At 47.0% G+C, this 12,289-nt stretch overlaps 2 protein-coding genes and 1 long non-coding RNA gene across 7 annotated transcripts in view; 2 read left to right on the top strand and 1 right to left on the bottom strand.

Moving 5' to 3' along the window:
• LOC310753894 (tigger transposable element-derived protein 1-like) overlaps positions 1-12,289 on the top strand; it is a 657,443-nt gene that overhangs the window by 55,633 nt on the left and 589,521 nt on the right. The window lies entirely within an intron of this gene.
• LOC310753909 overlaps positions 1-12,289 on the top strand; it is a 395,356-nt gene that overhangs the window by 240,959 nt on the left and 142,108 nt on the right. The gene's annotated exons all lie outside the window — the stretch shown is intronic.
• LOC310753900 (ribose-phosphate pyrophosphokinase 1-like) overlaps positions 1-12,289 on the bottom strand; it is a 41,425-nt gene that overhangs the window by 28,694 nt on the left and 442 nt on the right. The gene's annotated exons all lie outside the window — the stretch shown is intronic.

Below are 12,289 nucleotides of genomic sequence, written 5' to 3'. Positions count from 1 at the left end.
CCCTGTGGAATGTCCTCCCATTAAATGTCAAAGAGATAAACAACTACCTGACATTTAGAAGACATCTGACGGCAGCCCTGTTTAGGGACGTTTTTAATGTGTGACTTTTTAATGTATTTTTATTTCATTTTTTTTTTGAAGCCACCCAGAGTGGCTGGGGAAACCCAGCCAGATGGGCAGGGTACAAATATAGTAGTAGTAGTAGTAGTAGTAGTAGTAGTAGTAGTAGTAGTACTTTGTAGGATTTGATAATCTTTATAGGTCTTTTAAATTTCTAATCTATCTATCCCCTCCCCCTTTTCCCTTTCTGTACTTCCCTATCCTTATAAAATTGAATATATATATATTTTTAAAATTTACGGCTCCACAGTTTTCTGGGTCGCCCCATATTCATTACCCAACCACCTATGCTGCTCATGGCCAGATCACTTTGGGGCACTGCCATGCTGTAAAAAAATTCTCATGAAGCACAGATCCCCATGGATCCTTAGGTTTTTGATGTTTGGTCACCCTGAAATCACTATCAAATCACACATGATTTGAACAGAATGAACCACAAAAACCACAGAGCACAGCCAAGGAACAAACACTATATTAAATACTTTAATCCTCATGGATCGGCATGATTGTTAAATGGACTCCACCAAATTATATTGTAAGATCACACCAATGTCCATGGAATGACTGAAATACAAATGCTATCTGAAATGGTTCTGCATTAGCAAGAACATTGAATTAAAATGACATTCATATTCATAGCTTCCACTGTGAAGAACAGCACCTGGAAATTTTTGACGCTGCTAAACCTCAAGAATATCCAAGGCAGAGATTGTGATGATCTTACCTGTGAATGTAAATTATCAAACCAACTAGATGGAGACCACCAAAGTAACCATGAAAAACAATCACCTGTCTTGCGTCAATTCAGCTACAAATGGTTTTGTGACAAAAGTTGGTTGCTCTGCGGGGGTGGTAATATAAATGGAGGTTTAACTGCAAGTCTTCTTGCCAACAGATTTTGTCAGTGCAAACTTTGAAATAGGGGGTCTCCAACGTGGTGCCCATGGGCATCATGGTGCCTGCTGACAGCTTTCCTGGAGTCCACCACGTGTTTTTAGAAAAAGAACAGGATTAGTGGTGAATTGTGCCCAGCATGACTTCAGATTGTTCATAGTACATTTGACTGACTGCAGGGGCATACGAAGGGGCAGCGGGGTGATGGTGCCCCGGGGTGCCATGCTGGGGGGAGAGTGACAATGCGGTCGCTGTACTGGCTGCCGCTTGTGCGGCGTCCGTGTGGGCTGCTGCTCTTGCGGCAACTGTACAGGCAGCCCCTCTCGCAGTGACCGTATGGGCCATACGGGCAGCTGCTCTCGCGGCGACTGTACAAGCTGCTGCTCGCAGTACAGGCAGCCCCTCTCACGGCAGCCGTACAGGCTGTATGGGCAGCTGTTCTCCTGGTGACCATACGGGCTGCCGCATGTGCGGCATCCATACGGGCTGCCATGCATGCACAGTCCGTACAGGACATTGTGCGTGCACCCATCATCCAGGACTTGTTACCATATTATAGCTGCCACAAAATCTATCGGCATGCCACCAGAACCAGGGAAGCCTAGGGGGGCCACCAGGTGGCGCATTGGAAGATGGCCGACAATAACATCTCTCCGACCCACACGAGGTAATTAAGAGGCTGCTATGGGAAGTATGCAGTCTTCCCCCCCCCAAGGATATGGGGGGGGACTGCCTTGCCAGCGGTGGCCACAATGCACCCCCTGATTTGAGAGAAGGGGGTGCCACCAGGTCACTTGGCACCAGCCCTCGGTGAAGTCGGCTCTTCCCGGACGCCGTCTCCAATCTGCGCGTGCTGGTTCGCTTTAACTCGAAAATACCATTGGAAATATATAATTGGAAGATGTTAAAGCACATACGTCAAGCAAAGGTCGGTCAGAAGATAAGACTGCTGATTAATGGATCTCTGGGATTGGAGCGGCGGGCGAAGACAAATAAATCAAGCGATGAAGCGCTATTAAGAGATTGGTATGTCTGGAGCGAAGAAGGGGGGTGGAGGAAAAAACTTTTCTTTTCTTTGCCTTATGTGAGTAATAATAACCCTCCACCCCAAAGAAAGAAGAACTGCCGTATTTTATTACACAAGCAGGAATTTAAAAACTGTGTGGGATGAATTAATGATGAATGAAGAGAGGATTGGTAAAGATCGGAGAATGGAAAAATTTCATGACGCAGTTTTAAAATGGCGTCACGCAAGACAGGCTTGTTTAAGAAAGACGGGGGGAGGAGAACCAGGACCATTTGAAAGTGAACGATGATTGGAATTTAATCTTAACCTGGCAGAGCCCTCTATGATCTATGATATATTTTACAAGCCTGGGAAAACAAAAGGGCAGACCGAAGATAAACTTTCGAAGGAGGAGGGGAATGGCGGCTGTCCCTATGAGATATGACTTGTGGAGTGTGTAAAACCCACACAGACGATATCTGCTTTCAACCTGCCTGTGAAGATAATCAGAGATCGCAAAGAAAGGAATATATGACAACAACAAGAAGATGAAGAAAGTAATAAAGAGACTATCTGGATAGAACTGGTTAGAACTGTATAATTAAAGCAGTAATAGAAGTGATGTTTGGATCCTTGTCCGGAGCTTGATGTATGGGTACTCCCAACAAAATTGAAAAATTTGGCTGTATAATTTGGAATTAATGTGATTTGAAATAATGTGATATGATTGGCCTGTTAATAAAAATTATGTTTAAAAAAAAGAACCAGGGAAGCCTTGCCAGTTGCAGCTCACACAGTTGAAGTGAAATAAAAGACAGAAGAGTAGATCGGGAAGAAAGTTCCCCAGACTGCAGGAAAAGATAACAGTAGCTCCAGCATCTGATTCAGTGCAGGCTACTGAGGGGTTGGACTCCTTAAGATCACCAACTGACTATGAGACACCTGGAAAGCACTCAGCCTCAGATGACCTCCACTCCAAAAAGTGGGAAAGAGGATTTAACAGTGACCAATATTGATTCTTTTGATAGCAGCCCCATATTCTCAACACAAAGTGAGAAGTGTTTGGACAAATCACTGATTTGTACATCAGTTCCCCCATGGCACAACTGTACCTTCCCCACACTCAGTCTACAAACCATGGGACTTGTGGGTTCAGTTGGCAACATCTGTGTGTATGACTATGACATAAACACACTGAAAGGATCAAACTGGATAAATGATTGCATAATAGATGCCTTTCTTGCTTCCAGGGTGATCATGGCCAAAGAGCTAGGTCACGATGGAACAATTTCCCCACTTACTGTACTTGCCACTTCATGCAGATATGTCAAAGATTGCCAGTGCAAGCTCTGAAGAACTGTTTGAGATTTGGAGTGCTAAAGAAAGATGTTTTGATTATTCCAGTAAATGACAGAGAAGTCCACTGGATACTGATAGTAATCATTTTTAAAAAGAAGACCATGCTCTATCTAGATTCCAAACATGGATTGAACCACTCTGTGATTGATGCAATAACATGCTTCTTAGCATGTCTGTATGAGATGGATTCAAAATATCCCTATAGTTTTGCGGCTGGTCATTTTTTGCATCAACTGATATGCCCAGGCAAGGTAATTCCAGTGACTACGGTCCTTTCACATGTACCATTGCCCATCTGACTGCTTCTGCTGCCCAATTACAGTTCATACAAAAGGATATGGCTGCCATTAGACCCTGGATTGTAAAAGAAATAATACAGTACTGTGGGAAAACCTATTTTGAAGGACAAGACAAATATTTTCAAGTGGAAATTGATGCTGTTCCTCCCAAGAAGAGACAAATCTTAAACGAGAGTTACATTACTGTGTCTCGATCATGCCCAGAGGGATGGAAGGATACACTAACCTATTGCTCAGATATTTTACCTTCCTTGTTTGAAGGCTGCTGGTGACTATGTTTCTTGAAGGAAGGGTGCAGGAGGCCCAGTGGTGACCTAACTAGGGTTCACTGTGAAGGAAACTGCAAGGACTGGTACCACTGCTTTCGCATAGGCATTGATTCAAAAGATCTTCCAGAGGTTTTCGTGTGTCCAGACTGTCAATCCACTGTGGCCAAATAGATTTTGAAACTGCGAACTGTCATATTCCACAGGTTGGTATAATACAGCAAAATCCAAACATATAGTTTTCATCATCATGGCAGGGATGGTCCTTTTCCATAGAATTCTTATTTATGGAGTTAGTTTTTATATCCTGCTTTTCTCTACTTGAAGGAGTCTCAAAGTGGCTAAAAATCTCCTTTCCCTTCCACCCCCACAACAGACACCTTGTGTGGTAGGTGGGGCTGAGAGAGTTCAGAGAGAAGTGTGACTGGCCCAAGGTCACCCAGCAGCTACATGTGGAGGAGCGGGGAAGCGAACCCAGCTCACCAGATTAGAGTCCACCGCTCTTAACCACTACACCACAGAAACGTATCTCTTAAAACTCTGGAGCAAGCTGTTCAGTTCAGCCTCATAGTGATACTGATTTGCGGAGGGAAGGTTGGTGATGAGCAAGATCTGTTCCCATTTCCCAACACAGAGACCATAGAGCAGTTTCTTTTGGGGGCTGAACCTGCAGAGTGTTTCTGTTCAGAATTTCTGTGGCAGAAATTGGCTAAGTGCCTTTATAAACATTCAGCTTCTCAAATTGAACCCCATCATGAAACTTTCCGGTGTAGCTGTTGGAGGTGGAGGGCAGAGAAGGTGCTAGTCCTTACCTCCCTCCTCCCAGCCCCATGATCAGTTGCCCAATGGGCTGACTTTCAGGGCTTTTGCATGTAAAGGGCAAGCTTGTTCTTTACTTGTTTAGATCTTTAAACTTGGGAACAGATATCTTGCTCCATGACCAAAATGACCAAAAGGGTCAGCTTCTAGAGGACTGGAAAGATCATGATTGTACTTCCCCTACCCTCAGCCCTAACCCTGTTGAGTATTTTTTGTTATGAGACTGAGTGTTTGGGGCTGATGCTGTAGCATTCTTGTCTGGGGGCTTGATGGAAAAACAGAAAAGTGTCCCTCACCTAACTCTCCAATGCCCTTCAACAAGAATGCTGTAGGAAATATTGCTAAGCCCAAATGGAGGCAAGAATTTGCTTCAGCTCACCTTGTTAATGGCAGAGCAAAAGCTATGCGTGTGTCATTCTCAATCAGTCAACTTTCAGGACTGATTTTAGAACCCCATCATGCAAACATGACTATCCACACAGGGACCATCTATTTTTATTTTTTTCTGATACTGGATTTTAAGTTACAGTTACATCTTTTAAAACAGCTGTCAGTATATCACACTGTATTCCACTTGCCTTCCAAAGGAACACGTGGCTCTCCCCACATAGCGGGTTAGGTTGAGACTGCTGATCCAAAGTGATCAGTAATTTTTACGGTAATTACAATCCTGCTTTCCCTTGTACCAGCTTACCTTGACTTCAGTAAGGCCTTTAGAAAAGGTCCCTCATGATATTATTGCAAAAAAACTAGTAAAATGTGGGCTAGACAAAGCTACTGTTAGGTGGATTTGTAACTGGTTGACGGGCTGAACCCAAAGAGTGCTCATCAGTGGCTCACCTTCATCCTGGGAAAAAATGACTATTGGGGTTCCACAAGGTTCTGTTCTGGGCCTGGTGCTATTCAATATTTTTATAAATTATTTGGATGATGGAATAGAGGGCGTGCTAATCAAATTTGCAAATGACTGCAAACTGGGAGGGGTTGCTAATACACCAGAGGACAGGGTCAGAATTCAAAATGACCTGAATAGCCTAGAGAGCTGGGCCAAAACCAACAATATGGAGTTCAATAGGGAGAAATGTAAGGTACTACACCTGGATAGAAAAAATGAAATGCACAGGTGGGGGACACTTGGCTTGACAACAGTACCTGTGAAAGGGATCTGGGAGTCTTAGCCGACCACAAGCTGAATATGAGTCAACAGTGTGATGTGGCAGCTAAGAATGCCAATGCAATTCTGGGCTGCATCAATAGGAGTATAGTGTCTAGATCAAGTGAAGGAATGCCACCTGTAATGGTTATATGGGGTTGCTCGTGCGTAGGTTGCCGCCACTCCTGGCTAGGTTGCCTGGTTAAACCTTTTCCTGGCTGGACAGCCCTTCACTTCGTGGCTGTTTCAGTCGCTAGCAGAATCAGTCAGTGGGCGTTTCTTGAACTTCTTCCAGCAAAGAAGTTATTTGACGCCAAGTCTACGCCTACTTTCCCTGCGCGGAAGTCTTCTGCGCAGGGTGGGTGTGGGTAGCGGAGGACCTGTGCTCTCCCCGCTGGTCTCCGGCGAAGAGTCCTGGAGCCCCCTCTCCAATTCCCCCATCCGCCCCCCTTTATCCCTGGTGTTACGCTGATTTCCTTCCCCAGCCGATGAGTTCCCTCTCTCCCTGCTGGGCCCTTCTCCGGCATCGCTTGGGAGCCTTGCCTCCACTTCTGGCTCTGATGTCAGTTCCCTGACAGCCACCACACTATTCTGGTTGGTCAGACCACACCTGAAATACTGTGTCCAGTTGAAGAAGGATATTGTCAAGTTGGAGCATGTCCAGAGGAGGGTGACCAAAATGTAAAAGGTCTGGAATCCAAGCCCTACGAGGAGAGACTTAGGGAGCTGGATTTGTTTAATCTAGAGAATAGAAGATTAAGGAATGACATGATAGCCATGTTTAAATATTTGAAGGGATGTCATGTTGAAGAGGGAGCAAGCTTGTTTTCTGCTGTTCTGGAGACTAGGATGCAGAATAATGGATTCAAACTTTGGGAAAAGAGTTACAGATAGGTAGCCGTGTTGGTCTGCCATAGTCAAAACAAAAAAAAAAATTTCTTTCCAGTAGCACCTTAAAGACCAACTAAGTTAGTTCTTGGTATGAGCTTTCATGTGCATGCACACTTCTTCAGATACACTGAAACAGAAGTTGCCAGATCCTTCTATATAGTGAGAAGGTGGGGAGGGGTATTACTCAGAAGGGTGGTGGGAATGGGTGATTGGCAGATAGCTGTGATGAGCCTGTTGACGACTCTTAACGACTGCAATAGGTGGAAAAGAGATTCCACCTGGGCGCGGTAATCCAGTCAGAGAAAAAGGGAGGCATACTATGTTTAGGGCACCGTTTCCAGCCCCTTCCCCTTTTCGGGGTGAGCATAGTGGATCCTAAAAAGGGCTGCTCAGTCATGGATACAGCTGCTGAGCTGCTCAACTGCCTCATTCCTTGAGTCAGAACGACTGACCGCCCATGTGTCGGTTCATGACTAGGGACTTCACATTCCTGCCCCTGTAGCCATTTAGTGATGGCCATGGGGGGAGGGTTTGGGGGGGTTGGGTCGGGTTTTTGGAAGACACCTGTGCGTGAATTTGTTTTATGTGTGTAGATCAGTGCACGCTGACCAATGCACAGCCTTCGCAGTAGGGCTCTGTTCTGATGGCATAAGTAGTCACGACGAACTGGTGGATCCTATCTGCTGCAGCCTTCATCCGCCTTCAGAGCTGTTATAACACACTGCTTGTTATCACCTGCCTGTTCTGCCGTTGAGGACTTCTTGGATCATTCTTTGTCTAGCTCCTTCCCTGTTATGTACTAAGCTTGGATCCTAGAACAATAGGCAAGTAGGATCCTAGAATGCAAGAACTGATTGGCTTGCAGGAAAAGACCAATCAGGATCCAGGAGGGAAGCAGAATCAGCCAGTCAGACGGGACTCATTGTGTAAATAATGTATATAAAAGCCTGAGGTTTGGGGGGGAATTCAGTCACTGTTTTACAAGTTGCAATAAAGAGCATGAAATCACTACAGAACTCTGAGCATATTTAATTTTCTTAGACCTTACCGCCTTGGGTGACCCTGCTGGGAGTACGAGATTCCCAACAGCTTCGCTCACAAGGGTCATAGGAATGTGCAAGCCCACTCACCATGACAAGTGAGAGAACTGAGATAGATTGCACTGAGCCCTGGTCTCATTAGACAAAGCGTTCCACCAAAAAGGCTCTGGCTCTGGTTGAGGACAGCTGGATATGTTTTGGGCCAGGGACCACCAGTAGGTTGCTGTTAGATGAGCGTCACACTCATGGGGGGTGTATTGGAAGATAATTCCCACAGATAAGAAAGGTCACAGACTGTTTAGGGCTTTAAAGATTAGCACCAAAACATTGAACCTGATTCGATACTCCACCTGGAGCCAATCCAGCTGATGAACAACCAACTGAATGTGGGCTCTCCACAAAGTCCAAGTAAGAACTCATGCATCTGCATTTTAGACCATATGGAGTTTCTGGAGCAGTCTCAAGGGTAGCCCTGCATCTCTCTCTCTCTCACTCTCTATCACATTTATACCCTGCACTCCCCGGCTCAGGTGTACAGCAAGTTAAAGTAGTCTAGTCTGCAGGTGACTACTGCATGGATCACCATGGCTAGGTTGGAAAGGGACAGGTACAGTACCGATTGCCTAACCTGACATAGATTCAAAAATTCCAGTTTGGCTACATTTGTGACCAATGCCTCCATAGAGACAGAAGCATCCAGGATCAAAAGGGAATCCTGATGGCAGCTACAGGTGACTATTGCGCCCCATGAAGAGCTGGGAGCTGGCAAACCGAACTGAAATAATTCTGGCCCAGCCATTGGGCGCCCGTCTTTAATGGATAGAGATTCAGCTGACTCCGTTTCCTCCATCCAGACACACCCACCTAAAAATTGGCCAATATATCCAGGGTAGCATCTGGCCAGGGCCATGAAGCAGTAGATCCATGATGTTTGTGGTCAGATCTGTGGTTATGTACAAGATATTTGAATAAAGGGTGAATTTGGGGTTCCCCAATGCAAAAAGTGTGATGATCCATGAGGATCCGTGCTTCAAAACCATGTTTTTGGGCCATGGAGTGGCCAGGAAGCCGTGGATCCGTGATTTTTGTGTTGCATGCTGTGCCCCTGGCCATGATGTTTGATCTGATGGTGATTTTGGGCTGGTCTTGTGCAAAAATCATGAGGATCCATGCTTCGGAACCACGTTTTTGGGCCACGGTATGGCCAGGCAGGCGTGGATCCGAGTTTTTTGTGGTGCAGGCTGTGCCCCTGGACATGATGTGTGATCTGACAGTGAGTTTGGGTTGGCCCAATGCAAAAAGCGTGAGGATCCATGAGGATCCGTGCTTCAAACCCACATTTTTGGGCCATGGTGTGGCCAGGATGTTGTGGATCCGTGATTTTTGTGGTGCAGGCTGTGCCCCTGGCTACGACGTGTGATCTGACGGTGCGTTTGGGTTGGCCCAATACGAAAAGCGTGAGGATCCATGAGGATCCGTGATTCAAAACCACGTTTTTGGGCCATGCCGTTGCCAGATAACCGTGGATCCTAGTTTTCTGTGGTGCAGGCTGTGCCCCTGGACACGATGTGTGATTTGACAGTGTATTTGGGGTGGCCCAATGCAAACAGCATTAGGATCCATGAGGATCCGACCTTCAAAACCACGTTTTGGGGCTATGGAGTTGCCAGGAAGCCGTGGATCTGAGTTTTTTGTGGTGCAGGCTGTACCCCTGGCTACGATGTGTGATTTGACAGTGAGTTTGGGGTGGCCCAATGCGAAAAGCATAAGGATCCATGAGGATCCGTGCTTCAAAACCACGTTTTTGGGTCACGGTATGGCCAAGAAGCCGTGGATCCGAGTTTTTTGTGGTGCAGGCTGTGCCCATGGACATGATGTGTGATTTGACAGTGAGTTTGGGGTGGCCCAATGCAAAAACTGTGAGGATCCGTGAGGATCCATGCTTTGAAACCACGTTTTTGGGCCATGGTATGGCCAGGAAACCGTGGATCTCAGTTTTTTGTGGTGCAGTCTGTGCTCCTGGCTATGATGTGTGATTTGACAGTGATTTTGGGTTGGCCCAATGCAAAAAGCGTTAGGATCCATGAGGATCCGTGGTTCGGAACCACGTTTTTGGGCCACGGTATGGCCAGGCAGGCGTGGATGCATGATTTTTGTGTTGCATGCTGTGCCCCTGGCCATGATGTTTGATCTGATGATGACTTTGGGCTGATCTTGTGCAAAAATCATGAGGATCCATGAGGATCCGTGGTTCGGAACCATGTTTTTGGGCCACGGTATGGCAAGGCAGGCGTGGATCCGAGTTTTTTGTGGTGGATGCTGTGCCCCTGGCCATGATGTTTGATCTGATGGTGCCTTGGGGCTGGTCTTGTGCAAAAATCATGAGGATCCATGAGAATCCATGCTTCAAAACCACGTTTTTGGGCCACGGTATGGCCAGGCAGGCGTGGATCCGAGTTTTTTGTGGTGCAGGCTGTGCCCCTGGACATGATGTGTGATCTGACAGTGAGTTTGGGTTGGCCCAATGCAAAAAGCGTGAGGATCCATGAGGATCCGTGCTTCAAACCCACGTTTTTGGGCCATGGTGTGGCCAGGATGTTGTGGATCCGTGATTTTTGTGGTGCAGGCTGTGCCCCTGGCTACGACGTGTGATCTGACGGTGCGTTTGGGTTGGCCCAATACGAAAAGCGTGAGGATCCATGAGGATCCGTGATTCAAAACCACGTTTTTGGGCCATGCCGTTGCCAGATAACCGTGGATCCTAGTTTTCTGTGGTGCAGGCTGTGCCCCTGGACACGATGTGTGATTTGACAGTGTATTTGGGGTGGCCCAATGCAAACAGCGTTAGGATCCATGAGGATCCGACCTTCAAAACCACGTTTTGGGGCTATGGAGTTGCCAGGAAGCCGTGGATCTGAGTTTTTTGTGGTGCAGGCTGTGCCCCTGGCTACGATGTGTGATTTGACAGTGAGTTTGGGGTGGCCCAATGCGAAAAGCATAAGGATCCATGAGGATCCGTGCTTCAAAACCACGTTTTTGGGTCATGGTATGGCCAAGAAGCCGTGGATCCGAGTTTTTTGTGGTGCAGGCTGTGCCCATGGACATGATGTGTGATTTGACAGTGAGTTTGGGGTGGCCCAATGCAAAAACTGTGAGGATCCGTGAGGATCCATGCTTTGAAACCACGTTTTTGGGCCATGGTATGGCCAGGAAACCGTGGATCTCAGTTTTTTGTGGTGCAGTCTGTGCTCCTGGCTATGATGTGTGATTTGACAGTGATTTTGGGTTGGCCCAATGCAAAAAGCGTTAGGATCCATGAGGATCCGTGGTTCGGAACCACGTTTTTGGGCCACGGTATGGCCAGGCAGGCGTGGATGCATGATTTTTGTGTTGCATGCTGTGCCCCTGGCCATGATGTTTGATCTGATGATGACTTTGGGCTGATCTTGTGCAAAAATCATGAGGATCCATGAGGATCCGTGGTTCGGAACCATGTTTTTGGGCCACGGTATGGCCAGGCAGGCGTGGATCCGAGTTTTTTGTGGTGGATGCTGTGCCCCTGGCCATGATGTTTGATCTGATGGTGCCTTGGGGCTGGTCTTGTGCAAAAATCATGAGGATCCATGAGAATCCATGCTTCAAAACCACGTTTTTGGGCCACGGTATGGCCAGGCAGGCGTGGATCCGTGATTTTTGTGGTGGATGCTGTGCCCCTGGCCATGATGTTTGATCTGATGGTGACTTTGAGCTGGTCTTGTGCAAAAATCATGAGGATCCATGAGGATCCGTGTTTTTTAACCATGTTTTTGCGCCCCTGCAGCCCCACGAAATAGTGGATGCATGATTTTTTTGATGCTGTCTACAGAGTAAGACATGGTCTACAGTATCATGGTGGTTTTATTTAATTTGAATGAAAAAATCATATGAATTCACGAGGATCCGTCTAGATCCGCCTTTTACCTTTTTCCACTGGGTTTAAACTATTTTGATATGATTCTTGATCAATCTACACCCCTGCATCCCTGTTTCATTCCTCTCTCTTCACAAGTCATGTACACAGCCCAGTTGCTTTGCCAGGCAGACTGCTCCCCGTCTCCTTCACAAAAAACTAGAGTTCCCAGAGTGCTGTCCCATCTCTTGCACGGAAAACTACACTTCCCAAAGTGCTGCCCCCCCCATCTCCTGCTTGGAGAACTACAGTTGCCGACATGCCCCCAATCCCCTGGAGACGCAGCATTACATCAAGCCTGGGGGAACTGCGCAATCCCCTCAGACCCACTGGTTCGGTCGCCTCAGAGAACTACCCTTCCCAGACTGTCCCGTGGCCGCGCATGCGCTCAACCCACCACGTCCCTTGCGGGAACCACAGCTCTCAGCCTGCCCCGCGCGCTCCCCGCGGACCCATTGGCTCGGCCGCCTCGGAGAACTACCGGTATCTTTCT

This window comes from Podarcis filfolensis (genome assembly GCF_964270895.1).
Source record: "Podarcis filfolensis genome assembly, chromosome: W".
Classification (NCBI taxonomy): Eukaryota; Metazoa; Chordata; class Lepidosauria; order Squamata; family Lacertidae; genus Podarcis; species Podarcis filfolensis.
The sequence above is the reverse complement of the archived record's forward strand: the minus strand, read 5'-3'. Positions and strand labels throughout refer to the sequence as shown.